This window comes from Dunckerocampus dactyliophorus, unplaced genomic scaffold, assembly GCF_027744805.1.
Source record: "Dunckerocampus dactyliophorus isolate RoL2022-P2 unplaced genomic scaffold, RoL_Ddac_1.1 HiC_scaffold_23, whole genome shotgun sequence".
Lineage (NCBI taxonomy): Eukaryota > Metazoa > Chordata > Actinopteri > Syngnathiformes > Syngnathidae > Dunckerocampus > Dunckerocampus dactyliophorus.
The window spans coordinates 182,501-204,127 of record NW_026559859.1 but is presented as its reverse complement, the minus strand read 5'-3'; the positions used below and the strand labels follow the sequence as shown (position 1 = coordinate 204,127).

Sequence of the window (21,627 nt, the reverse complement as noted above, 5' to 3'; positions counted from 1 at the left end):
TCTTTAAAAGGAAAGTTTTCAGAGAGCTTTCCGGCTTACGGCCATACTACCCTGAGAACGCCCGATCTCGTCCGATCTCGGAAGCTAAGCAGGGGCGGGCCTGGTGAGTACTTGGATGGGAGACCGCCTGGGAATACCAGGTGCTGTAAGCTTTTTAGGCTCTTGGCTTTCAGCAGAGGGCGCTGTTTCCCACTTCTTGGAAAACGCCATCACTTTGAATGGAGGAAGAGTATTTATTTTGCCCTCATGTGAGGAACATCCATCTACAGTGTTTTTCTCTCTGCTGTGAAGTTCAAACAGGCTTACAGGCTGGCTGTGGCTGCGACCGGTGGCACAAAACAGCCAGAAAAACCATACGAGCAGCAAAGTGTGCACACACATCCGAGACCGTTTGCAGAAGCGCAGTTTGACCAGTGTCGTCTTTAAAAGGAAAGTTTTCAGAGAGCTTTCCGGCTTACGGCCATACTACCCTGAGAACGCCCGATCTCGTCCGATCTCGGAAGCTAAGCAGGGGCGGGCCTGGTTAGTACTTGGATGGGAGACCGCCTGGGAATACCAGGTGCTGTAAGCTTTTTAGGCTCTTGGCTTTCAGCAGAGGGCGCTGTTTCCCACTTCTTGGAAAACGCCATCACTTTGAATGGAGGAAGAGTATTTATTTTGCCCTCATGTGAGGAACATCCATCTACAGTGTTTTTCTCTCTGCTGTGAAGTTCAAACAGGCTTACAGGCTGGCTGTGGCTGCGACCGGTGGCACAAAACAGCCAGAAAAACCATACGAGCAGCAAAGTGTGCACACACATCCGAGACCGTTTGCAGAAGCGCAGTTTGACCAGTGTCGTCTTTAAAAGGAAAGTTTTCAGAGAGCTTCCCGGCTTACGGCCATACTACCCTGAGAACGCCCGATCTCGTCCGATCTCGGAAGCTAAGCAGGGGCGGGCCTGGTGAGTACTTGGATGGGAGACCGCCTGGGAATACCAGGTGCTGTAAGCTTTTTAGGCTCTTGGCTTTCAGCAGAGGGCGCTGTTTCCCACTTCTTGGAAAACGCCGTCACTTTGAATGGAGGAAGAGTATTTATTTTGCCCTCATGTGAGGAACATCCATCTACAGTGTTTTTCTCTCTGCTGTGAAGTTCAAACAGGCTTACAGGCTGGCTGTGGCTGCGACCGGTGGCACAAAACAGCCAGAAAAACCATACGAGCAGCAAAGTGTGCACACACATCCGAGACCGTTTGCAGAAGCGCAGTTTGACCAGTGTCGTCTTTAAAAGGAAAGTTTTCAGAGAGCTTTCCGGCTTACGGCCATACTACCCTGAGAACGCCCGATCTCGTCCGATCTCGGAAGCTAAGCAGGGGCGGGCCTGGTTAGTACTTGGATGGGAGACCGCCTGGGAATACCAGGTGCTGAAAGCTTTTTAGGCTCTTGGCTTTCAGCAGAGGGCGCTGTTTCCCACCTCTTGGAAAACGCCATCACTTTGAATGGAGGAAGAGTATTTATTTTGCCCTCATGGGAGGAACATCCATCTACAGTGTTTTTCTCTCTGCTGTGAAGTTCAAACAGGCTTACAGGCTGGCTGTGGCTGCGACCGGTGGCACAAAACAGCCAGAAAAACCATACGAGCAGCAAAGTGTGCACACACATCCGAGACCGTTTGCAGAAGCGCAGTTTGACCAGTGTCGTCTTTAAAAGGAAAGTTTTCAGAGAGCTTTCCGGCTTACGGCCATACTACCCTGAGAACGCCCGATCTCGTCCGATCTCGGAAGCTAAGCAGGGGCGGGCCTGGTGAGTACTTGGATGGGAGACCGCCTGGGAATACCAGGTGCTGTAAGCTTTTTAGGCTCTTGGCTTTCAGCAGAGGGCGCTGTTTCCCACTTCTTGGAAAACGCCGTCACTTTGAATGGAGGAAGAGTATTTATTTTGCCCTCATGTGAGGAACATCCATCTACAGTGTTTTTCTCTCTGCTGTGAAGTTCAAACAGGCTTACAGGCTGGCTGTGGCTGCGACCGGTGGCACAAAACAGCCAGAAAAACCATACGAGCAGCAAAGTGTGCACACACATCCGAGACCGTTTGCAGAAGCGCAGTTTGACCAGTGTCGTCTTTAAAAGGAAAGTTTTCAGAGAGCTTTCCGGCTTACGGCCATACTACCCTGAGAACGCCCGATCTCGTCCGATCTCGGAAGCTAAGCAGGGGCGGGCCTGGTTAGTACTTGGATGGGAGACCGCCTGGGAATACCAGGTGCTGTAAGCTTTTTAGGCTCTTGGCTTTCAGCAGAGGGCGCTGTTTCCCACTTCTTGGAAAACGCCATCACTTTGAATGGAGGAAGAGTATTTATTTTGCCCTCATGTGAGGAACATCCATCTACAGTGTTTTTCTCTCTGCTGTGAAGTTCAAACAGGCTTACAGGCTGGCTGTGGCTGCGACCGGTGGCACAAAACAGCCAGAAAAACCATACGAGCAGCAAAGTGTGCACACACATCCGAGACCGTTTGCAGAAGCGCAGTTTGACCAGTGTCGTCTTTAAAAGGAAAGTTTTCAGAGAGCTTTCCGGCTTACGGCCATACTACCCTGAGAACGCCCGATCTCGTCCGATCTCGGAAGCTAAGCAGGGGCGGGCCTGGTGAGTACTTGGAATGGGAGACCGCCTGGGAATACCAGGTGCTGTAAGCTTTTTAGGCTCTTGGCTTTCAGCAGAGGGCGCTGTTTCCCACTTCTTGGAAAACGCCATCACTTTGAATGGAGGAAGAGTATTTATTTTGCCCTCATGTGAGGAACATCCATCTACAGTGTTTTTCTCTCTGCTGTGAAGTTCAAACAGGCTTACAGGCTGGCTGTGGCTGCGACCGGTGGCACAAAACAGCCAGAAAAACCATACAAGCAGCAAAGTGTGCACACACATCCGAGACCGTTTGCAGAAGCGCAGTTTGACCAGTGTCGTCTTTAAAAGGAAAGTTTTCAGAGAGCTTTCCGGCTTACGGCCATACTACCCTGAGAACGCCCGATCTCGTCCGATCTCGGAAGCTAAGCAGGGGCGGGCCTGGTGAGTACTTGGATGGGAGACCGCCTGGGAATACCAGGTGCTGTAAGCTTTTTAGGCTCTTGGCTTTCAGCAGAGGGCGCTGTTTCCCACTTCTTGGAAAACGCCATCACTTTGAATGGAGGAAGAGTATTTATTTTGCCCTCATGTGAGGAACATCCATCTACAGTGTTTTTCTCTCTGCTGTGAAGTTCAAACAGGCTTACAGGCTGGCTGTGGCTGCGACCGGTGGCACAAAACAGCCAGAAAAACCATACGAGCAGCAAAGTGTGCACACACATCCGAGACCGTTTGCAGAAGCGCAGTTTGACCAGTGTCGTCTTTAAAAGGAAAGTTTTCAGAGAGCTTTCCGGCTTACGGCCATACTACCCTGAGAACGCCCGATCTCGTCCGATCTCGGAAGCTAAGCAGGGGCGGGCCTGGTTAGTACTTGGATGGGAGACCGCCTGGGAATACCAGGTGCTGTAAGCTTTTTAGGCTCTTGGCTTTCAGCAGAGGGCGCTGTTTCCCACTTCTTGGAAAACGCCATCACTTTGAATGGAGGAAGAGTATTTATTTTGCCCTCATGTGAGGAACATCCATCTACAGTGTTTTTCTCTCTGCTGTGAAGTTCAAACAGGCTTACAGGCTGGCTGTGGCTGCGACCGGTGGCACAAAACAGCCAGAAAAACCATACGAGCAGCAAAGTGTGCACACACATCCGAGACCGTTTGCAGAAGCGCAGTTTGACCAGTGTCGTCTTTAAAAGGAAAGTTTTCAGAGAGCTTTCCGGCTTACGGCCATACTACCCTGAGAACGCCCGATCTCGTCCGATCTCGGAAGCTAAGCAGGGGCGGGCCTGGTGAGTACTTGGATGGGAGACCGCCTGGGAATACCAGGTGCTGTAAGCTTTTTAGGCTCTTGGCTTTCAGCAGAGGGCGCTGTTTCCCACTTCTTGGAAAACGCCGTCACTTTGAATGGAGGAAGAGTATTTATTTTGCCCTCATGTGAGGAACATCCATCTACAGTGTTTTTCTCTCTGCTGTGAAGTTCAAACAGGCTTACAGGCTGGCTGTGGCTGCGACCGGTGGCACAAAACAGCCAGAAAAACCATACGAGCAGCAAAGTGTGCACACACATCCGAGACCGTTTGCAGAAGCGCAGTTTGACCAGTGTCGTCTTTAAAAGGAAAGTTTTCAGAGAGCTTTCCGGCTTACGGCCATACTACCCTGAGAACGCCCGATCTCGTCCGATCTCGGAAGCTAAGCAGGGGCGGGCCTGGTTAGTACTTGGATGGGAGACCGCCTGGGAATACCAGGTGCTGAAAGCTTTTTAGGCTCTTGGCTTTCAGCAGAGGGCGCTGTTTCCCACCTCTTGGAAAACGCCATCACTTTGAATGGAGGAAGAGTATTTATTTTGCCCTCATGGGAGGAACATCCATCTACAGTGTTTTTCTCTCTGCTGTGAAGTTCAAACAGGCTTACAGGCTGGCTGTGGCTGCGACCGGTGGCACAAAACAGCCAGAAAAACCATACGAGCAGCAAAGTGTGCACACACATCCGAGACCGTTTGCAGAAGCGCAGTTTGACCAGTGTCGTCTTTAAAAGGAAAGTTTTCAGAGAGCTTTCCGGCTTACGGCCATACTACCCTGAGAACGCCCGATCTCGTCCGATCTCGGAAGCTAAGCAGGGGCGGGCCTGGTGAGTACTTGGATGGGAGACCGCCTGGGAATACCAGGTGCTGTAAGCTTTTTAGGCTCTTGGCTTTCAGCAGAGGGCGCTGTTTCCCACCTCTTGGAAAACGCCATCACTTTGAATGGAGGAAGAGTATTTATTTTGCCCTCATGTGAGGAACATCCATCTACAGTGTTTTTCTCTCTGCTGTGAAGTTCAAACAGGCTTACAGGCTGGCTGTGGCTGCGACCGGTGGCACAAAACAGCCAGAAAAACCATACGAGCAGCAAAGTGTGCACACACATCCGAGACCGTTTGCAGAAGCGCAGTTTGACCAGTGTCGTCTTTAAAAGGAAAGTTTTCAGAGAGCTTTCCGGCTTACGGCCATACTACCCTGAGAACGCCCGATCTCGTCCGATCTCGGAAGCTAAGCAGGGGCGGGCCTGGTGAGTACTTGGATGGGAGACCGCCTGGGAATACCAGGTGCTGTAAGCTTTTTAGGCTCTTGGCTTTCAGCAGAGGGCGCTGTTTCCCACTTCTTGGAAAACGCCATCACTTTGAATGGAGGAAGAGTATTTATTTTGCCCTCATGTGAGGAACATCCATCTACAGTGTTTTTCTCTCTGCTGTGAAGTTCAAACAGGCTTACAGGCTGGCTGTGGCTGCGACCGGTGGCACAAAACAGCCAGAAAAACCATACGAGCAGCAAAGTGTGCACACACATCCGAGACCGTTTGCAGAAGCGCAGTTTGACCAGTGTCGTCTTTAAAAGGAAAGTTTTCAGAGAGCTTTCCGGCTTACGGCCATACTACCCTGAGAACGCCCGATCTCGTCCGATCTCGGAAGCTAAGCAGGGGCGGGCCTGGTTAGTACTTGGATGGGAGACCGCCTGGGAATACCAGGTGCTGAAAGCTTTTTAGGCTCTTGGCTTTCAGCAGAGGGCGCTGTTTCCCACCTCTTGGAAAACGCCATCACTTTGAATGGAGGAAGAGTATTTATTTTGCCCTCATGGGAGGAACATCCATCTACAGTGTTTTTCTCTCTGCTGTGAAGTTCAAACAGGCTTACAGGCTGGCTGTGGCTGCGACCGGTGGCACAAAACAGCCAGAAAAACCATACGAGCAGCAAAGTGTGCACACACATCCGAGACCGTTTGCAGAAGCGCAGTTTGACCAGTGTCGTCTTTAAAAGGAAAGTTTTCAGAGAGCTTTCCGGCTTACGGCCATACTACCCTGAGAACGCCCGATCTCGTCCGATCTCGGAAGCTAAGCAGGGGCGGGCCTGGTGAGTACTTGGATGGGAGACCGCCTGGGAATACCAGGTGCTGTAAGCTTTTTAGGCTCTTGGCTTTCAGCAGAGGGCGCTGTTTCCCACTTCTTGGAAAACGCCATCACTTTGAATGGAGGAAGAGTATTTATTTTGCCCTCATGTGAGGAACATCCATCTACAGTGTTTTTCTCTCTGCTGTGAAGTTCAAACAGGCTTACAGGCTGGCTGTGGCTGCGACCGGTGGCACAAAACAGCCAGAAAAACCATACGAGCAGCAAAGTGTGCACACACATCCGAGACCGTTTGCAGAAGCGCAGTTTGACCAGTGTCGTCTTTAAAAGGAAAGTTTTCAGAGAGCTTTCCGGCTTACGGCCATACTACCCTGAGAACGCCCGATCTCGTCCGATCTCGGAAGCTAAGCAGGGGCGGGCCTGGTGAGTACTTGGATGGGAGACCGCCTGGGAATACCAGGTGCTGTAAGCTTTTTAGGCTCTTGGCTTTCAGCAGAGGGCGCTGTTTCCCACTTCTTGGAAAACGCCATCACTTTGAATGGAGGAAGAGTATTTATTTTGCCCTCATGTGAGGAACATCCATCTACAGTGTTTTTCTCTCTGCTGTGAAGTTCAAACAGGCTTACAGGCTGGCTGTGGCTGCGACCGGTGGCACAAAACAGCCAGAAAAACCATACGAGCAGCAAAGTGTGCACACACATCCGAGACCGTTTGCAGAGGCGCAGTTTGACCAGTGTCGTCTTTAAAAGGAAAGTTTTCAGAGAGCTTTCCGGCTTACGGCCATACTACCCTGAGAACGCCCGATCTCGTCCGATCTCGGAAGCTAAGCAGGGGCGGGCCTGGTTAGTACTTGGATGGGAGACCGCCTGGGAATACCAGGTGCTGAAAGCTTTTTAGGCTCTTGGCTTTCAGCAGAGGGCGCTGTTTCCCACCTCTTGGAAAACGCCATCACTTTGAATGGAGGAAGAGTATTTATTTTGCCCTCATGGGAGGAACATCCATCTACAGTGTTTTTCTCTCTGCTGTGAAGTTCAAACAGGCTTACAGGCTGGCTGTGGCTGCGACCGGTGGCACAAAACAGCCAGAAAAACCATACGAGCAGCAAAGTGTGCACACACATCCGAGACCGTTTGCAGAAGCGCAGTTTGACCAGTGTCGTCTTTAAAAGGAAAGTTTTCAGAGAGCTTTCCGGCTTACGGCCATACTACCCTGAGAACGCCCGATCTCGTCCGATCTCGGAAGCTAAGCAGGGGCGGGCCTGGTGAGTACTTGGATGGGAGACCGCCTGGGAATACCAGGTGCTGTAAGCTTTTTAGGCTCTTGGCTTTCAGCAGAGGGCGCTGTTTCCCACCTCTTGGAAAACGCCATCACTTTGAATGGAGGAAGAGTATTTATTTTGCCCTCATGTGAGGAACATCCATCTACAGTGTTTTTCTCTCTGCTGTGAAGTTCAAACAGGCTTACAGGCTGGCTGTGGCTGCGACCGGTGGCACAAAACAGCCAGAAAAACCATACGAGCAGCAAAGTGTGCACACACATCCGAGACCGTTTGCAGAAGCGCAGTTTGACCAGTGTCGTCTTTAAAAGGAAAGTTTTCAGAGAGCTTTCCGGCTTACGGCCATACTACCCTGAGAACGCCCGATCTCGTCCGATCTCGGAAGCTAAGCAGGGGCGGGCCTGGTGAGTACTTGGATGGGAGACCGCCTGGGAATACCAGGTGCTGTAAGCTTTTTAGGCTCTTGGCTTTCAGCAGAGGGCGCTGTTTCCCACTTCTTGGAAAACGCCATCACTTTGAATGGAGGAAGAGTATTTATTTTGCCCTCATGTGAGGAACATCCATCTACAGTGTTTTTCTCTCTGCTGTGAAGTTCAAACAGGCTTACAGGCTGGCTGTGGCTGCGACCGGTGGCACAAAACAGCCAGAAAAACCATACGAGCAGCAAAGTGTGCACACACATCCGAGACCGTTTGCAGAAGCGCAGTTTGACCAGTGTCGTCTTTAAAAGGAAAGTTTTCAGAGAGCTTTCCGGCTTACGGCCATACTACCCTGAGAACGCCCGATCTCGTCCGATCTCGGAAGCTAAGCAGGGGCGGGCCTGGTGAGTACTTGGATGGGAGACCGCCTGGGAATACCAGGTGCTGTAAGCTTTTTAGGCTCTTGGCTTTCAGCAGAGGGCGCTGTTTCCCACTTCTTGGAAAACGCCATCACTTTGAATGGAGGAAGAGTATTTATTTTGCCCTCATGTGAGGAACATCCATCTACAGTGTTTTTCTCTCTGCTGTGAAGTTCAAACAGGCTTACAGGCTGGCTGTGGCTGCGACCGGTGGCACAAAACAGCCAGAAAAACCATACGAGCAGCAAAGTGTGCACACACATCCGAGACCGTTTGCAGAAGCGCAGTTTGACCAGTGTCGTCTTTAAAAGGAAAGTTTTCAGAGAGCTTTCCGGCTTACGGCCATACTACCCTGAGAACGCCCGATCTCGTCCGATCTCGGAAGCTAAGCAGGGGCGGGCCTGGTGAGTACTTGGATGGGAGACCGCCTGGGAATACCAGGTGCTGTAAGCTTTTTAGGCTCTTGGCTTTCAGCAGAGGGCGCTGTTTCCCACTTCTTGGAAAACGCCGTCACTTTGAATGGAGGAAGAGTATTTATTTTGCCCTCATGTGAGGAACATCCATCTACAGTGTTTTTCTCTCTGCTGTGAAGTTCAAACAGGCTTACAGGCTGGCTGTGGCTGCGACCGGTGGCACAAAACAGCCAGAAAAACCATACGAGCAGCAAAGTGTGCACACACATCCGAGACCGTTTGCAGAAGCGCAGTTTGACCAGTGTCGTCTTTAAAAGGAAAGTTTTCAGAGAGCTTTCCGGCTTACGGCCATACTACCCTGAGAACGCCCGATCTCGTCCGATCTCGGAAGCTAAGCAGGGGCGGGCCTGGTTAGTACTTGGATGGGAGACCGCCTGGGAATACCAGGTGCTGAAAGCTTTTTAGGCTCTTGGCTTTCAGCAGAGGGCGCTGTTTCCCACCTCTTGGAAAACGCCATCACTTTGAATGGAGGAAGAGTATTTATTTTGCCCTCATGGGAGGAACATCCATCTACAGTGTTTTTCTCTCTGCTGTGAAGTTCAAACAGGCTTACAGGCTGGCTGTGGCTGCGACCGGTGGCACAAAACAGCCAGAAAAACCATACGAGCAGCAAAGTGTGCACACACATCCGAGACCGTTTGCAGAAGCGCAGTTTGACCAGTGTCGTCTTTAAAAGGAAAGTTTTCAGAGAGCTTTCCGGCTTACGGCCATACTACCCTGAGAACGCCCGATCTCGTCCGATCTCGGAAGCTAAGCAGGGGCGGGCCTGGTGAGTACTTGGATGGGAGACCGCCTGGGAATACCAGGTGCTGTAAGCTTTTTAGGCTCTTGGCTTTCAGCAGAGGGCGCTGTTTCCCACTTCTTGGAAAACGCCATCACTTTGAATGGAGGAAGAGTATTTATTTTGCCCTCATGTGAGGAACATCCATCTACAGTGTTTTTCTCTCTGCTGTGAAGTTCAAACAGGCTTACAGGCTGGCTGTGGCTGCGACCGGTGGCACAAAACAGCCAGAAAAACCATACGAGCAGCAAAGTGTGCACACACATCCGAGACCGTTTGCAGAAGCGCAGTTTGACCAGTGTCGTCTTTAAAAGGAAAGTTTTCAGAGAGCTTTCCGGCTTACGGCCATACTACCCTGAGAACGCCCGATCTCGTCCGATCTCGGAAGCTAAGCAGGGGCGGGCCTGGTGAGTACTTGGATGGGAGACCGCCTGGGAATACCAGGTGCTGTAAGCTTTTTAGGCTCTTGGCTTTCAGCAGAGGGCGCTGTTTCCCACTTCTTGGAAAACGCCATCACTTTGAATGGAGGAAGAGTATTTATTTTGCCCTCATGTGAGGAACATCCATCTACAGTGTTTTTCTCTCTGCTGTGAAGTTCAAACAGGCTTACAGGCTGGCTGTGGCTGCGACCGGTGGCACAAAACAGCCAGAAAAACCATACGAGTGGCAAAGTGTGCACACACATCCGAGACCGTTTGCAGAAGCGCAGTTTGACCAGTGTCGTCTTTAAAAGGAAAGTTTTCAGAGAGCTTTCCGGCTTACAGCCATACTACCCTGAGAACGCCCGATCTCGTCCGATCTCGGAAGCTAAGCAGGGGCGGGCCTGGTGAGTACTTGGAATGGGAGACCGCCTGGGAATACCAGGTGCTGTAAGCTTTTTAGGCTCTTGGCTTTCAGCAGAGGGCGCTGTTTCCCACTTCTTGGAAAACGCCATCACTTTGAATGGAGGAAGAGTATTTATTTTGCCCTCATGTGAGGAACATCCATCTACAGTGTTTTTCTCTCTGCTGTGAAGTTCAAACAGGCTTACAGGCTGGCTGTGGCTGCGACCGGTGGCACAAAACAGCCAGAAAAACCATACGAGCAGCAAAGTGTGCACACACATCCGAGACCGTTTGCAGAAGCGCAGTTTGACCAGTGTCGTCTTTAAAAGGAAAGTTTTCAGAGAGCTTTCCGGCTTACGGCCATACTACCCTGAGAACGCCCGATCTCGTCCGATCTCGGAAGCTAAGCAGGGGCGGGCCTGGTTAGTACTTGGATGGGAGACCGCCTGGGAATACCAGGTGCTGTAAGCTTTTTAGGCTCTTGGCTTTCAGCAGAGGGCGCTGTTTCCCACTTCTTGGAAAACGCCATCACTTTGAATGGAGGAAGAGTATTTATTTTGCCCTCATGTGAGGAACATCCATCTACAGTGTTTTTCTCTCTGCTGTGAAGTTCAAACAGGCTTACAGGCTGGCTGTGGCTGCGACCGGTGGCACAAAACAGCCAGAAAAACCATACGAGCAGCAAAGTGTGCACACACATCCGAGACCGTTTGCAGAAGCGCAGTTTTACCAGTGTCGTCTTTAAAAGGAAAGTTTTCAGAGAGCTTTCCGGCTTACGGCCATACTACCCTGAGAACGCCCGATCTCGTCCGATCTCGGAAGCTAAGCAGGGGCGGGCCTGGTGAGTACTTGGAATGGGAGACCGCCTGGGAATACCAGGTGCTGTAAGCTTTTTAGGCTCTTGGCTTTCAGCAGAGGGCGCTGTTTCCCACTTCTTGGAAAACGCCATCACTTTGAATGGAGGAAGAGTATTTATTTTGCCCTCATGTGAGGAACATCCATCTACAGTGTTTTTCTCTCTGCTGTGAAGTTCAAACAGGCTTACAGGCTGGCTGTGGCTGCGACCGGTGGCACAAAACAGCCAGAAAAACCATACGAGCAGCAAAGTGTGCACACACATCCGAGACCGTTTGCAGAAGCGCAGTTTGACCAGTGTCGTCTTTAAAAGGAAAGTTTTCAGAGAGCTTTCCGGCTTACGGCCATACTACCCTGAGAACGCCCGATCTCGTCCGATCTCGGAAGCTAAGCAGGGGCGGGCCTGGTGAGTACTTGGATGGGAGACCGCCTGGGAATACCAGGTGCTGTAAGCTTTTTAGGCTCTTGGCTTTCAGCAGAGGGCGCTGTTTCCCACTTCTTGGAAAACGCCATCACTTTGAATGGAGGAAGAGTATTTATTTTGCCCTCATGTGAGGAACATCCATCTACAGTGTTTTTCTCTCTGCTGTGAAGTTCAAACAGGCTTACAGGCTGGCTGTGGCTGCGACCGGTGGCACAAAACAGCCAGAAAAACCATACGAGCAGCAAAGTGTGCACACACATCCGAGACCGTTTGCAGAAGCGCAGTTTGACCAGTGTCGTCTTTAAAAGGAAAGTTTTCAGAGAGCTTTCCGGCTTACGGCCATACTACCCTGAGAACGCCCGATCTCGTCCGATCTCGGAAGCTAAGCAGGGGCGGGCCTGGTGAGTACTTGGATGGGAGACCGCCTGGGAATACCAGGTGCTGTAAGCTTTTTAGGCTCTTGGCTTTCAGCAGAGGGCGCTGTTTCCCACTTCTTGGAAAACGCCATCACTTTGAATGGAGGAAGAGTATTTATTTTGCCCTCATGTGAGGAACATCCATCTACAGTGTTTTTCTCTCTGCTGTGAAGTTCAAACAGGCTTACAGGCTGGCTGTGGCTGCGACCGGTGGCACAAAACAGCCAGAAAAACCATACGAGCAGCAAAGTGTGCACACACATCCGAGACCGTTTGCAGAAGCGCAGTTTGACCAGTGTCGTCTTTAAAAGGAAAGTTTTCAGAGAGCTTTCCGGCTTACAGCCATACTACCCTGAGAACGCCCGATCTCGTCCGATCTCGGAAGCTAAGCAGGGGCGGGCCTGGTGAGTACTTGGAATGGGAGACCGCCTGGGAATACCAGGTGCTGTAAGCTTTTTAGGCTCTTGGCTTTCAGCAGAGGGCGCTGTTTCCCACCTCTTGGAAAACGCCATCACTTTGAATGGAGGAAGAGTATTTATTTTGCCCTCATGTGAGGAACATCCATCTACAGTGTTTTTCTCTCTGCTGTGAAGTTCAAACAGGCTTACAGGCTGGCTGTGGCTGCGACCGGTGGCACAAAACAGCCAGAAAAACCATACGAGCAGCAAAGTGTGCACACACATCCGAGACCGTTTGCAGAAGCGCAGTTTGACCAGTGTCGTCTTTAAAAGGAAAGTTTTCAGAGAGCTTTCCGGCTTACGGCCATACTACCCTGAGAACGCCCGATCTCGTCCGATCTCGGAAGCTAAGCAGGGGCGGGCCTGGTGAGTACTTGGATGGGAGACCGCCTGGGAATACCAGGTGCTGTAAGCTTTTTAGGCTCTTGGCTTTCAGCAGAGGGCGCTGTTTCCCACTTCTTGGAAAACGCCGTCACTTTGAATGGAGGAAGAGTATTTATTTTGCCCTCATGTGAGGAACATCCATCTACAGTGTTTTTCTCTCTGCTGTGAAGTTCAAACAGGCTTACAGGCTGGCTGTGGCTGCGACCGGTGGCACAAAACAGCCAGAAAAACCATACGAGCAGCAAAGTGTGCACACACATCCGAGACCGTTTGCAGAAGCGCAGTTTGACCAGTGTCGTCTTTAAAAGGAAAGTTTTCAGAGAGCTTTCCGGCTTACGGCCATACTACCCTGAGAACGCCCGATCTCGTCCGATCTCGGAAGCTAAGCAGGGGCGGGCCTGGTTAGTACTTGGATGGGAGACCGCCTGGGAATACCAGGTGCTGTAAGCTTTTTAGGCTCTTGGCTTTCAGCAGAGGGCGCTGTTTCCCACTTCTTGGAAAACGCCATCACTTTGAATGGAGGAAGAGTATTTATTTTGCCCTCATGTGAGGAACATCCATCTACAGTGTTTTTCTCTCTGCTGTGAAGTTCAAACAGGCTTACAGGCTGGCTGTGGCTGCGACCGGTGGCACAAAACAGCCAGAAAAACCATACGAGCAGCAAAGTGTGCACACACATCCGAGACCGTTTGCAGAAGCGCAGTTTGACCAGTGTCGTCTTTAAAAGGAAAGTTTTCAGAGAGCTTTCCGGCTTACGGCCATACTACCCTGAGAACGCCCGATCTCGTCCGATCTCGGAAGCTAAGCAGGGGCGGGCCTGGTGAGTACTTGGAATGGGAGACCGCCTGGGAATACCAGGTGCTGTAAGCTTTTTAGGCTCTTGGCTTTCAGCAGAGGGCGCTGTTTCCCACTTCTTGGAAAACGCCATCACTTTGAATGGAGGAAGAGTATTTATTTTGCCCTCATGTGAGGAACATCCATCTACAGTGTTTTTCTCTCTGCTGTGAAGTTCAAACAGGCTTACAGGCTGGCTGTGGCTGCGACCGGTGGCACAAAACAGCCAGAAAAACCATACAAGCAGCAAAGTGTGCACACACATCCGAGACCGTTTGCAGAAGCGCAGTTTGACCAGTGTCGTCTTTAAAAGGAAAGTTTTCAGAGAGCTTTCCGGCTTACGGCCATACTACCCTGAGAACGCCCGATCTCGTCCGATCTCGGAAGCTAAGCAGGGGCGGGCCTGGTGAGTACTTGGATGGGAGACCGCCTGGGAATACCAGGTGCTGTAAGCTTTTTAGGCTCTTGGCTTTCAGCAGAGGGCGCTGTTTCCCACTTCTTGGAAAACGCCATCACTTTGAATGGAGGAAGAGTATTTATTTTGCCCTCATGTGAGGAACATCCATCTACAGTGTTTTTCTCTCTGCTGTGAAGTTCAAACAGGCTTACAGGCTGGCTGTGGCTGCGACCGGTGGCACAAAACAGCCAGAAAAACCATACGAGCAGCAAAGTGTGCACACACATCCGAGACCGTTTGCAGAAGCGCAGTTTGACCAGTGTCGTCTTTAAAAGGAAAGTTTTCAGAGAGCTTTCCGGCTTACGGCCATACTACCCTGAGAACGCCCGATCTCGTCCGATCTCGGAAGCTAAGCAGGGGCGGGCCTGGTTAGTACTTGGATGGGAGACCGCCTGGGAATACCAGGTGCTGTAAGCTTTTTAGGCTCTTGGCTTTCAGCAGAGGGCGCTGTTTCCCACTTCTTGGAAAACGCCATCACTTTGAATGGAGGAAGAGTATTTATTTTGCCCTCATGTGAGGAACATCCATCTACAGTGTTTTTCTCTCTGCTGTGAAGTTCAAACAGGCTTACAGGCTGGCTGTGGCTGCGACCGGTGGCACAAAACAGCCAGAAAAACCATACGAGCAGCAAAGTGTGCACACACATCCGAGACCGTTTGCAGAAGCGCAGTTTGACCAGTGTCGTCTTTAAAAGGAAAGTTTTCAGAGAGCTTTCCGGCTTACGGCCATACTACCCTGAGAACGCCCGATCTCGTCCGATCTCGGAAGCTAAGCAGGGGCGGGCCTGGTGAGTACTTGGATGGGAGACCGCCTGGGAATACCAGGTGCTGTAAGCTTTTTAGGCTCTTGGCTTTCAGCAGAGGGCGCTGTTTCCCACTTCTTGGAAAACGCCGTCACTTTGAATGGAGGAAGAGTATTTATTTTGCCCTCATGTGAGGAACATCCATCTACAGTGTTTTTCTCTCTGCTGTGAAGTTCAAACAGGCTTACAGGCTGGCTGTGGCTGCGACCGGTGGCACAAAACAGCCAGAAAAACCATACGAGCAGCAAAGTGTGCACACACATCCGAGACCGTTTGCAGAAGCGCAGTTTGACCAGTGTCGTCTTTAAAAGGAAAGTTTTCAGAGAGCTTTCCGGCTTACGGCCATACTACCCTGAGAACGCCCGATCTCGTCCGATCTCGGAAGCTAAGCAGGGGCGGGCCTGGTTAGTACTTGGATGGGAGACCGCCTGGGAATACCAGGTGCTGAAAGCTTTTTAGGCTCTTGGCTTTCAGCAGAGGGCGCTGTTTCCCACCTCTTGGAAAACGCCATCACTTTGAATGGAGGAAGAGTATTTATTTTGCCCTCATGGGAGGAACATCCATCTACAGTGTTTTTCTCTCTGCTGTGAAGTTCAAACAGGCTTACAGGCTGGCTGTGGCTGCGACCGGTGGCACAAAACAGCCAGAAAAACCATACGAGCAGCAAAGTGTGCACACACATCCGAGACCGTTTGCAGAAGCGCAGTTTGACCAGTGTCGTCTTTAAAAGGAAAGTTTTCAGAGAGCTTTCCGGCTTACGGCCATACTACCCTGAGAACGCCCGATCTCGTCCGATCTCGGAAGCTAAGCAGGGGCGGGCCTGGTGAGTACTTGGATGGGAGACCGCCTGGGAATACCAGGTGCTGTAAGCTTTTTAGGCTCTTGGCTTTCAGCAGAGGGCGCTGTTTCCCACTTCTTGGAAAACGCCATCACTTTGAATGGAGGAAGAGTATTTATTTTGCCCTCATGTGAGGAACATCCATCTACACTGTTTTTCTCTCTGCTGTGAAGTTCAAACAGGCTTACAGGCTGGCTGTGGCTGCGACCGGTGGCACAAAACAGCCAGAAAAACCATACGAGCAGCAAAGTGTGCACACACATCCGAGACCGTTTGCAGAAGCGCAGTTTGACCAGTGTCGTCTTTAAAAGGAAAGTTTTCAGAGAGCTTTCCGGCTTACGGCCATACTACCCTGAGAACGCCCGATCTCGTCCGATCTCGGAAGCTAAGCAGGGGCGGGCCTGGTGAGTACTTGGATGGGAGACCGCCTGGGAATACCAGGTGCTGTAAGCTTTTTAGGCTCTTGGCTTTCAGCAGAGGGCGCTGTTTCCCACTTCTTGGAAAACGCCATCACTTTGAATGGAGGAAGAGTATTTATTTTGCCCTCATGTGAGGAACATCCATCTACAGTGTTTTTCTCTCTGCTGTGAAGTTCAAACAGGCTTACAGGCTGGCTGTGGCTGCGACCGGTGGCACAAAACAGCCAGAAAAACCATACGAGCAGCAAAGTGTGCACACACATCCGAGACCGTTTGCAGAAGCGCAGTTTGACCAGTGTCGTCTTTAAAAGGAAAGTTTTCAGAGAGCTTTCCGGCTTACGGCCATACTACCCTGAGAACGCCCGATCTCGTCCGATCTCGGAAGCTAAGCAGGGGCGGGCCTGGTGAGTACTTGGAATGGGAGACCGCCTGGGAATACCAGGTGCTGTAAGCTTTTTAGGCTCTTGGCTTTCAGCAGAGGGCGCTGTTTCCCACTTCTTGGAAAACGCCATCACTTTGAATGGAGGAAGAGTATTTATTTTGCCCTCATGTGAGGAACATCCATCTACAGTGTTTTTCTCTCTGCTGTGAAGTTCAAACAGGCTTACAGGCTGGCTGTGGCTGCGACCGGTGGCACAAAACAGCCAGAAAAACCATACGAGCAGCAAAGTGTGCACACACATCCGAGACCGTTTGCAGAAGCGCAGTTTGACCAGTGTCGTCTTTAAAAGGAAAGTTTTCAGAGAGCTTTCCGGCTTACGGCCATACTACCCTGAGAACGCCCGATCTCGTCCGATCTCGGAAGCTAAGCAGGGGCGGGCCTGGTGAGTACTTGGATGGGAGACCGCCTGGGAATACCAGGTGCTGTAAGCTTTTTAGGCTCTTGGCTTTCAGCAGAGGGCGCTGTTTCCCACTTCTTGGAAAACGCCGTCACTTTGAATGGAGGAAGAGTATTTATTTTGCCCTCATGTGAGGAACATCCATCTACAGTGTTTTTCTCTCTGCTGTGAAGTTCAAACAGGCTTACAGGCTGGCTGTGGCTGCGACCGGTGGCACAAAACAGCCAGAAAAACCATACGAGCAGCAAAGTGTGCACACACATCCGAGACCGTTTGCAGAAGCGCAGTTTGACCAGTGTCGTCTTTAAAAGGAAAGTTTTCAGAGAGCTTTCCGGCTTACGGCCATACTACCCTGAGAACGCCCGATCTCGTCCGATCTCGGAAGCTAAGCAGGGGCGGGCCTGGTTAGTACTTGGATGGGAGACCGCCTGGGAATACCAGGTGCTGAAAGCTTTTTAGGCTCTTGGCTTTCAGCAGAGGGCGCTGTTTCCCACCTCTTGGAAAACGCCATCACTTTGAATGGAGGAAGAGTATTTATTTTGCCCTCATGGGAGGAACATCCATCTACAGTGTTTTTCTCTCTGCTGTGAAGTTCAAACAGGCTTACAGGCTGGCTGTGGCTGCGACCGGTGGCACAAAACAGCCAGAAAAACCATACGAGCAGCAAAGTGTGCACACACATCCGAGACCGTTTGCAGAAGCGCAGTTTGACCAGTGTCGTCTTTAAAAGGAAAGTTTTCAGAGAGCTTTCCGGCTTACGGCCATACTACCCTGAGAACGCCCGATCTCGTCCGATCTCGGAAGCTAAGCAGGGGCGGGCCTGGTGAGTACTTGGATGGGAGACCGCCTGGGAATACCAGGTGCTGTAAGCTTTTTAGGCTCTTGGCTTTCAGCAGAGGGCGCTGTTTCCCACTTCTTGGAAAACGCCATCACTTTGAATGGAGGAAGAGTATTTATTTTGCCCTCATGTGAGGAACATCCATCTACACTGTTTTTCTCTCTGCTGTGAAGTTCAAACAGGCTTACAGGCTGGCTGTGGCTGCGACCGGTGGCACAAAACAGCCAGAAAAACCATACGAGCAGCAAAGTGTGCACACACATCCGAGACCGTTTGCAGAAGCGCAGTTTGACCAGTGTCGTCTTTAAAAGGAAAGTTTTCAGAGAGCTTTCCGGCTTACGGCCATACTACCCTGAGAACGCCCGATCTCGTCCGATCTCGGAAGCTAAGCAGGGGCGGGCCTGGTGAGTACTTGGATGGGAGACCGCCTGGGAATACCAGGTGCTGTAAGCTTTTTAGGCTCTTGGCTTTCAGCAGAGGGCGCTGTTTCCCACTTCTTGGAAAACGCCATCACTTTGAATGGAGGAAGAGTATTTATTTTGCCCTCATGTGAGGAACATCCATCTACAGTGTTTTTCTCTCTGCTGTGAAGTTCAAACAGGCTTACAGGCTGGCTGTGGCTGCGACCGGTGGCACAAAACAGCCAGAAAAACCATACGAGCAGCAAAGTGTGCACACACATCCGAGACCGTTTGCAGAAGCGCAGTTTGACCAGTGTCGTCTTTAAAAGGAAAGTTTTCAGAGAGCTTTCCGGCTTACAGCCATACTACCCTGAGAACGCCCGATCTCGTCCGATCTCGGAAGCTAAGCAGGGGCGGGCCTGGTGAGTACTTGGAATGGGAGACCGCCTGGGAATACCAGGTGCTGTAAGCTTTTTAGGCTCTTGGCTTTCAGCAGAGGGCGCTGTTTCCCACTTCTTGGAAAACGCCATCACTTTGAATGGAGGAAGAGTATTTATTTTGCCCTCATGTGAGGAACATCCATCTACAGTGTTTTTCTCTCTGCTGTGAAGTTCAAACAGGCTTACAGGCTGGCTGTGGCTGCGACCGGTGGCACAAAACAGCCAGAAAAACCATACGAGCAGCAAAGTGTGCACACACATCCGAGACCGTTTGCAGAAGCGCAGTTTGACCAGTGTCGTCTTTAAAAGGAAAGTTTTCAGAGAGCTTTCCGGCTTACGGCCATACTACCCTGAGAACGCCCGATCTCGTCCGATCTCGGAAGCTAAGCAGGGGCGGGCCTGGTTAGTACTTGGATGGGAGACCGCCTGGGAATACCAGGTGCTGTAAGCTTTTTAGGCTCTTGGCTTTCAGCAGAGGGCGCTGTTTCCCACTTCTTGGAAAACGCCATCACTTTGAATGGAGGAAGAGTATTTATTTTGCCCTCATGTGAGGAACATCCATCTACAGTGTTTTTCTCTCTGCTGTGAAGTTCAAACAGGCTTACAGGCTGGCTGTGGCTGCGACCGGTGGCACAAAACAGCCAGAAAAACCATACGAGCAGCAAAGTGTGCACACACATCCGAGACCGTTTGCAGAAGCGCAGTTTTACCAGTGTCGTCTTTAAAAGGAAAGTTTTCAGAGAGCTTTCCGGCTTACGGCCATACTACCCTGAGAACGCCCGATCTCGTCCGATCTCGGAAGCTAAGCAGGGGCGGGCCTGGTGAGTACTTGGAATGGGAGACCGCCTGGGAATACCAGGTGCTGTAAGCTTTTTAGGCTCTTGGCTTTCAGCAGAGGGCGCTGTTTCCCACTTCTTGGAAAACGCCATCACTTTGAATGGAGGAAGAGTATTTATTTTGCCCTCATGTGAGGAACATCCATCTACAGTGTTTTTCTCTCTGCTGTGAAGTTCAAACAGGCTTACAGGCTGGCTGTGGCTGCGACCGGTGGCACAAAACAGCCAGAAAAACCATACGAGCAGCAAAGTGTGCACACACATCCGAGACCGTTTGCAGAAGCGCAGTTTGACCAGTGTCGTCTTTAAAAGGAAAGTTTTCAGAGAGCTTTCCGGCTTACGGCCATACTACCCTGAGAACGCCCGATCTCGTCCGATCTCGGAAGCTAAGCAGGGGCGGGCCTGGTGAGTACTTGGATGGGAGACCGCCTGGGAATACCAGGTGCTGTAAGCTTTTTAGGCTCTTGGCTTTCAGCAGAGGGCGCTGTTTCCCACTTCTTGGAAAACGCCATCACTTTGAATGGAGGAAGAGTATTTATTTTGCCCTCATGTGAGGAACATCCATCTACAGTGTTTTTCTCTCTGCTGTGAAGTTCAAACAGGCTTACAGGCTGGCTGTGGCTGCGACCGGTGGCACAAAACAGCCAGAAAAACCATACGAGCAGCAAAGTGTGCACACACATCCGAGACCGTTTGCAGAAGCGCAGTTTGACCAGTGTCGTCTTTAAAAGGAAAGTTTTCAGAGAGCTTTCCGGCTTACGGCCATACTACCCTGAGAACGCCCGATCTCGTCCGATCTCGGAAGCTAAGCAGGGGCGGGCCTGGTTAGTACTTGGATGGGAGACCGCCTGGGAATACCAGGTGCTGAAAGCTTTTTAGGCTCTTGGCTTTCAGCAGAGGGCGCTGTTTCCCACCTCTTGGAAAACGCCATCACTTTGAATGGAGGAAGAGTATTTATTTTGCCCTCATGGGAGGAACATCCATCTACAGTGTTTTTCTCTCTGCTGTGAAGTTCAAACAGGCTTACAGGCTGGCTGTGGCTGCGACCGGTGGCACAAAACAGCCAGAAAAACCATACGAGCAGCAAAGTGTGCACACACATCCGAGACCGTTTGCAGAAGCGCAGTTTGACCAGTGTCGTCTTTAAAAGGAAAGTTTTCAGAGAGCTTTCCGGCTTACGGCCATACTACCCTGAGAACGCCCAATCTCGTCTGATCTCGGAAGCTAAGCAGGGGCGGGCCTGGTGAGTACTTGGATGGGAGACCGCCTGGGAATACCAGGTGCTGTAAGCTTTTTAGGCTCTTGGCTTTCAGCAGAGGGCGCTGTTTCCCACTTCTTGGAAAACGCCGTCACTTTGAATGGAGGAAGAGTATTTATTTTGCCCTCATGTGAGGAACATCCATCTACAGTGTTTTTCTCTCTGCTGTGAAGTTCAAACAGGCTTACAGGCTGGCTGTGGCTGCGACCGGTGGCACAAAACAGCCAGAAAAACCATACGAGCAGCAAAGTGTGCCCACACATCCGAGACCGTTTGCAGAAGCGCTGTTTGACCAGTGTCGTCTTTAAAAGGAAAGTTTTCAGAGAGCTTTCTGGCTTACGGCCATACTACCCTGAGAACGCCCGATCTCGTCCGATCTCGGAAGCTAAGCAGGGGCGGGCCTGGTTAGTACTTGGATGGGAGACCGCCTGGGAATACCAGGTGCTGTAAGCTTTTTAGGCTCTTGGCGTTCAGCAGAGGGCGCTGTTTCCCACTTCTTGGAAAACGCCATCACTTTGAATGGAGGAAGAGTATTTATTTTGCCCTCATGTGAGGAACATCCATCTACAGTATTTGTCTCTCTGCTGTGAAGTTCAAACAGGCTTATAGGCTGGCTGTGTCTGCGACCGGTGGCACAAAACAGCCAGAAAAACCATACGAGCAGCAAAGTGTGCACACACATCCGAGACCGTTTGCAGAAGCGCAGTTTGACCAGTGTCGTCTTTAAAAGGAAAGTTTTCAGAGAGCTTTCCGGCTTACGGCCATACTATCCTGAGAACGCCCGATCTCGTCCGATCTCGGAAGCTAAGCAGGGCCGGGCCTGGTTAGTACTTGGATGGGAGACCGCCTGGGAATTCCAGGTGCTGTAAGCTTTTTAGGCTCTTGCTTTCAGCAGAGGGCGCTGTTTCCCACTTCTTGGAAAACGCCATCACTTTGAATGGAGGAAGAGTATTTATTTTGCCCTCATGTG

The 21,627-nt window shown here is 51.1% G+C and overlaps 52 non-coding genes across 52 annotated transcripts; all 52 read left to right on the top strand.

The window, feature by feature from the left end:
• The first annotated feature begins 33 nt into the window (after window positions 1-33).
• On the top strand, window positions 34-152 carry LOC129174760 (5S ribosomal RNA). The gene has a single exon (XR_008567737.1). It is a non-coding gene; the product is annotated as a 5S ribosomal RNA (ribosomal RNA).
• Window positions 153-452: 300 nt separating this feature from the next.
• LOC129175408 (5S ribosomal RNA) lies at window positions 453-571 on the top strand. Its single transcript, XR_008568362.1, has one exon. It is a non-coding gene; the product is annotated as a 5S ribosomal RNA (ribosomal RNA).
• Window positions 572-871: 300 nt separating this feature from the next.
• On the top strand, window positions 872-990 carry LOC129174758 (5S ribosomal RNA). Its single transcript, XR_008567735.1, has one exon. It is a non-coding gene; the product is annotated as a 5S ribosomal RNA (ribosomal RNA).
• A 300-nt stretch (window positions 991-1,290) lies between these two features.
• Window positions 1,291-1,409, top strand: LOC129175077 (5S ribosomal RNA). Its single transcript, XR_008568047.1, has one exon. It is a non-coding gene; the product is annotated as a 5S ribosomal RNA (ribosomal RNA).
• Window positions 1,410-1,709: 300 nt separating this feature from the next.
• LOC129174757 (5S ribosomal RNA) lies at window positions 1,710-1,828 on the top strand. Its single transcript, XR_008567734.1, has one exon. It is a non-coding gene; the product is annotated as a 5S ribosomal RNA (ribosomal RNA).
• Window positions 1,829-2,128: 300 nt separating this feature from the next.
• Window positions 2,129-2,247, top strand: LOC129175407 (5S ribosomal RNA). The gene has a single exon (XR_008568361.1). It is a non-coding gene; the product is annotated as a 5S ribosomal RNA (ribosomal RNA).
• A 300-nt stretch (window positions 2,248-2,547) lies between these two features.
• Window positions 2,548-2,667, top strand: LOC129175300 (5S ribosomal RNA). Its single transcript, XR_008568264.1, has one exon. It is a non-coding gene; the product is annotated as a 5S ribosomal RNA (ribosomal RNA).
• Window positions 2,668-2,967: 300 nt separating this feature from the next.
• Window positions 2,968-3,086, top strand: LOC129174756 (5S ribosomal RNA). The gene has a single exon (XR_008567733.1). It is a non-coding gene; the product is annotated as a 5S ribosomal RNA (ribosomal RNA).
• A 300-nt stretch (window positions 3,087-3,386) lies between these two features.
• LOC129175406 (5S ribosomal RNA) lies at window positions 3,387-3,505 on the top strand. The gene has a single exon (XR_008568360.1). It is a non-coding gene; the product is annotated as a 5S ribosomal RNA (ribosomal RNA).
• A 300-nt stretch (window positions 3,506-3,805) lies between these two features.
• LOC129174755 (5S ribosomal RNA) lies at window positions 3,806-3,924 on the top strand. The gene has a single exon (XR_008567732.1). It is a non-coding gene; the product is annotated as a 5S ribosomal RNA (ribosomal RNA).
• Window positions 3,925-4,224: 300 nt separating this feature from the next.
• LOC129175076 (5S ribosomal RNA) lies at window positions 4,225-4,343 on the top strand. The gene has a single exon (XR_008568046.1). It is a non-coding gene; the product is annotated as a 5S ribosomal RNA (ribosomal RNA).
• A 300-nt stretch (window positions 4,344-4,643) lies between these two features.
• LOC129174754 (5S ribosomal RNA) lies at window positions 4,644-4,762 on the top strand. Its single transcript, XR_008567731.1, has one exon. It is a non-coding gene; the product is annotated as a 5S ribosomal RNA (ribosomal RNA).
• A 300-nt stretch (window positions 4,763-5,062) lies between these two features.
• LOC129175838 (5S ribosomal RNA) lies at window positions 5,063-5,181 on the top strand. The gene has a single exon (XR_008568783.1). It is a non-coding gene; the product is annotated as a 5S ribosomal RNA (ribosomal RNA).
• A 300-nt stretch (window positions 5,182-5,481) lies between these two features.
• Window positions 5,482-5,600, top strand: LOC129175075 (5S ribosomal RNA). The gene has a single exon (XR_008568045.1). It is a non-coding gene; the product is annotated as a 5S ribosomal RNA (ribosomal RNA).
• Window positions 5,601-5,900: 300 nt separating this feature from the next.
• LOC129175837 (5S ribosomal RNA) lies at window positions 5,901-6,019 on the top strand. The gene has a single exon (XR_008568782.1). It is a non-coding gene; the product is annotated as a 5S ribosomal RNA (ribosomal RNA).
• A 300-nt stretch (window positions 6,020-6,319) lies between these two features.
• Window positions 6,320-6,438, top strand: LOC129175836 (5S ribosomal RNA). Its single transcript, XR_008568781.1, has one exon. It is a non-coding gene; the product is annotated as a 5S ribosomal RNA (ribosomal RNA).
• A 300-nt stretch (window positions 6,439-6,738) lies between these two features.
• On the top strand, window positions 6,739-6,857 carry LOC129175074 (5S ribosomal RNA). The gene has a single exon (XR_008568044.1). It is a non-coding gene; the product is annotated as a 5S ribosomal RNA (ribosomal RNA).
• Window positions 6,858-7,157: 300 nt separating this feature from the next.
• LOC129175835 (5S ribosomal RNA) lies at window positions 7,158-7,276 on the top strand. The gene has a single exon (XR_008568780.1). It is a non-coding gene; the product is annotated as a 5S ribosomal RNA (ribosomal RNA).
• A 300-nt stretch (window positions 7,277-7,576) lies between these two features.
• LOC129175834 (5S ribosomal RNA) lies at window positions 7,577-7,695 on the top strand. Its single transcript, XR_008568779.1, has one exon. It is a non-coding gene; the product is annotated as a 5S ribosomal RNA (ribosomal RNA).
• A 300-nt stretch (window positions 7,696-7,995) lies between these two features.
• On the top strand, window positions 7,996-8,114 carry LOC129175832 (5S ribosomal RNA). The gene has a single exon (XR_008568777.1). It is a non-coding gene; the product is annotated as a 5S ribosomal RNA (ribosomal RNA).
• A 300-nt stretch (window positions 8,115-8,414) lies between these two features.
• On the top strand, window positions 8,415-8,533 carry LOC129175831 (5S ribosomal RNA). The gene has a single exon (XR_008568776.1). It is a non-coding gene; the product is annotated as a 5S ribosomal RNA (ribosomal RNA).
• A 300-nt stretch (window positions 8,534-8,833) lies between these two features.
• LOC129175073 (5S ribosomal RNA) lies at window positions 8,834-8,952 on the top strand. Its single transcript, XR_008568043.1, has one exon. It is a non-coding gene; the product is annotated as a 5S ribosomal RNA (ribosomal RNA).
• A 300-nt stretch (window positions 8,953-9,252) lies between these two features.
• On the top strand, window positions 9,253-9,371 carry LOC129175830 (5S ribosomal RNA). The gene has a single exon (XR_008568775.1). It is a non-coding gene; the product is annotated as a 5S ribosomal RNA (ribosomal RNA).
• Window positions 9,372-9,671: 300 nt separating this feature from the next.
• Window positions 9,672-9,790, top strand: LOC129175829 (5S ribosomal RNA). Its single transcript, XR_008568774.1, has one exon. It is a non-coding gene; the product is annotated as a 5S ribosomal RNA (ribosomal RNA).
• Window positions 9,791-10,090: 300 nt separating this feature from the next.
• On the top strand, window positions 10,091-10,210 carry LOC129175348 (5S ribosomal RNA). Its single transcript, XR_008568310.1, has one exon. It is a non-coding gene; the product is annotated as a 5S ribosomal RNA (ribosomal RNA).
• A 300-nt stretch (window positions 10,211-10,510) lies between these two features.
• On the top strand, window positions 10,511-10,629 carry LOC129175405 (5S ribosomal RNA). Its single transcript, XR_008568359.1, has one exon. It is a non-coding gene; the product is annotated as a 5S ribosomal RNA (ribosomal RNA).
• Window positions 10,630-10,929: 300 nt separating this feature from the next.
• LOC129175298 (5S ribosomal RNA) lies at window positions 10,930-11,049 on the top strand. Its single transcript, XR_008568262.1, has one exon. It is a non-coding gene; the product is annotated as a 5S ribosomal RNA (ribosomal RNA).
• Window positions 11,050-11,349: 300 nt separating this feature from the next.
• LOC129175828 (5S ribosomal RNA) lies at window positions 11,350-11,468 on the top strand. Its single transcript, XR_008568773.1, has one exon. It is a non-coding gene; the product is annotated as a 5S ribosomal RNA (ribosomal RNA).
• A 300-nt stretch (window positions 11,469-11,768) lies between these two features.
• On the top strand, window positions 11,769-11,887 carry LOC129175827 (5S ribosomal RNA). The gene has a single exon (XR_008568772.1). It is a non-coding gene; the product is annotated as a 5S ribosomal RNA (ribosomal RNA).
• A 300-nt stretch (window positions 11,888-12,187) lies between these two features.
• Window positions 12,188-12,307, top strand: LOC129175347 (5S ribosomal RNA). Its single transcript, XR_008568309.1, has one exon. It is a non-coding gene; the product is annotated as a 5S ribosomal RNA (ribosomal RNA).
• A 300-nt stretch (window positions 12,308-12,607) lies between these two features.
• On the top strand, window positions 12,608-12,726 carry LOC129175826 (5S ribosomal RNA). The gene has a single exon (XR_008568771.1). It is a non-coding gene; the product is annotated as a 5S ribosomal RNA (ribosomal RNA).
• A 300-nt stretch (window positions 12,727-13,026) lies between these two features.
• On the top strand, window positions 13,027-13,145 carry LOC129175404 (5S ribosomal RNA). The gene has a single exon (XR_008568358.1). It is a non-coding gene; the product is annotated as a 5S ribosomal RNA (ribosomal RNA).
• Window positions 13,146-13,445: 300 nt separating this feature from the next.
• Window positions 13,446-13,565, top strand: LOC129175297 (5S ribosomal RNA). Its single transcript, XR_008568261.1, has one exon. It is a non-coding gene; the product is annotated as a 5S ribosomal RNA (ribosomal RNA).
• Window positions 13,566-13,865: 300 nt separating this feature from the next.
• LOC129175825 (5S ribosomal RNA) lies at window positions 13,866-13,984 on the top strand. The gene has a single exon (XR_008568770.1). It is a non-coding gene; the product is annotated as a 5S ribosomal RNA (ribosomal RNA).
• A 300-nt stretch (window positions 13,985-14,284) lies between these two features.
• On the top strand, window positions 14,285-14,403 carry LOC129175403 (5S ribosomal RNA). The gene has a single exon (XR_008568357.1). It is a non-coding gene; the product is annotated as a 5S ribosomal RNA (ribosomal RNA).
• Window positions 14,404-14,703: 300 nt separating this feature from the next.
• On the top strand, window positions 14,704-14,822 carry LOC129175824 (5S ribosomal RNA). Its single transcript, XR_008568769.1, has one exon. It is a non-coding gene; the product is annotated as a 5S ribosomal RNA (ribosomal RNA).
• Window positions 14,823-15,122: 300 nt separating this feature from the next.
• LOC129175072 (5S ribosomal RNA) lies at window positions 15,123-15,241 on the top strand. Its single transcript, XR_008568042.1, has one exon. It is a non-coding gene; the product is annotated as a 5S ribosomal RNA (ribosomal RNA).
• A 300-nt stretch (window positions 15,242-15,541) lies between these two features.
• Window positions 15,542-15,660, top strand: LOC129175823 (5S ribosomal RNA). The gene has a single exon (XR_008568768.1). It is a non-coding gene; the product is annotated as a 5S ribosomal RNA (ribosomal RNA).
• A 300-nt stretch (window positions 15,661-15,960) lies between these two features.
• LOC129175821 (5S ribosomal RNA) lies at window positions 15,961-16,079 on the top strand. Its single transcript, XR_008568766.1, has one exon. It is a non-coding gene; the product is annotated as a 5S ribosomal RNA (ribosomal RNA).
• Window positions 16,080-16,379: 300 nt separating this feature from the next.
• Window positions 16,380-16,499, top strand: LOC129175296 (5S ribosomal RNA). The gene has a single exon (XR_008568260.1). It is a non-coding gene; the product is annotated as a 5S ribosomal RNA (ribosomal RNA).
• Window positions 16,500-16,799: 300 nt separating this feature from the next.
• Window positions 16,800-16,918, top strand: LOC129175820 (5S ribosomal RNA). Its single transcript, XR_008568765.1, has one exon. It is a non-coding gene; the product is annotated as a 5S ribosomal RNA (ribosomal RNA).
• A 300-nt stretch (window positions 16,919-17,218) lies between these two features.
• On the top strand, window positions 17,219-17,337 carry LOC129175071 (5S ribosomal RNA). Its single transcript, XR_008568041.1, has one exon. It is a non-coding gene; the product is annotated as a 5S ribosomal RNA (ribosomal RNA).
• A 300-nt stretch (window positions 17,338-17,637) lies between these two features.
• LOC129175819 (5S ribosomal RNA) lies at window positions 17,638-17,756 on the top strand. The gene has a single exon (XR_008568764.1). It is a non-coding gene; the product is annotated as a 5S ribosomal RNA (ribosomal RNA).
• Window positions 17,757-18,056: 300 nt separating this feature from the next.
• LOC129175818 (5S ribosomal RNA) lies at window positions 18,057-18,175 on the top strand. Its single transcript, XR_008568763.1, has one exon. It is a non-coding gene; the product is annotated as a 5S ribosomal RNA (ribosomal RNA).
• A 300-nt stretch (window positions 18,176-18,475) lies between these two features.
• Window positions 18,476-18,595, top strand: LOC129175346 (5S ribosomal RNA). Its single transcript, XR_008568308.1, has one exon. It is a non-coding gene; the product is annotated as a 5S ribosomal RNA (ribosomal RNA).
• Window positions 18,596-18,895: 300 nt separating this feature from the next.
• On the top strand, window positions 18,896-19,014 carry LOC129175401 (5S ribosomal RNA). The gene has a single exon (XR_008568355.1). It is a non-coding gene; the product is annotated as a 5S ribosomal RNA (ribosomal RNA).
• Window positions 19,015-19,314: 300 nt separating this feature from the next.
• LOC129175295 (5S ribosomal RNA) lies at window positions 19,315-19,434 on the top strand. The gene has a single exon (XR_008568259.1). It is a non-coding gene; the product is annotated as a 5S ribosomal RNA (ribosomal RNA).
• Window positions 19,435-19,734: 300 nt separating this feature from the next.
• LOC129175817 (5S ribosomal RNA) lies at window positions 19,735-19,853 on the top strand. The gene has a single exon (XR_008568762.1). It is a non-coding gene; the product is annotated as a 5S ribosomal RNA (ribosomal RNA).
• A 300-nt stretch (window positions 19,854-20,153) lies between these two features.
• On the top strand, window positions 20,154-20,272 carry LOC129175069 (5S ribosomal RNA). Its single transcript, XR_008568039.1, has one exon. It is a non-coding gene; the product is annotated as a 5S ribosomal RNA (ribosomal RNA).
• Window positions 20,273-20,572: 300 nt separating this feature from the next.
• LOC129175213 (5S ribosomal RNA) lies at window positions 20,573-20,691 on the top strand. Its single transcript, XR_008568181.1, has one exon. It is a non-coding gene; the product is annotated as a 5S ribosomal RNA (ribosomal RNA).
• Window positions 20,692-20,991: 300 nt separating this feature from the next.
• LOC129175400 (5S ribosomal RNA) lies at window positions 20,992-21,110 on the top strand. The gene has a single exon (XR_008568354.1). It is a non-coding gene; the product is annotated as a 5S ribosomal RNA (ribosomal RNA).
• Window positions 21,111-21,410: 300 nt separating this feature from the next.
• Window positions 21,411-21,529, top strand: LOC129175576 (5S ribosomal RNA). The gene has a single exon (XR_008568525.1). It is a non-coding gene; the product is annotated as a 5S ribosomal RNA (ribosomal RNA).
• Window positions 21,530-21,627: the final 98 nt, after the last annotated feature.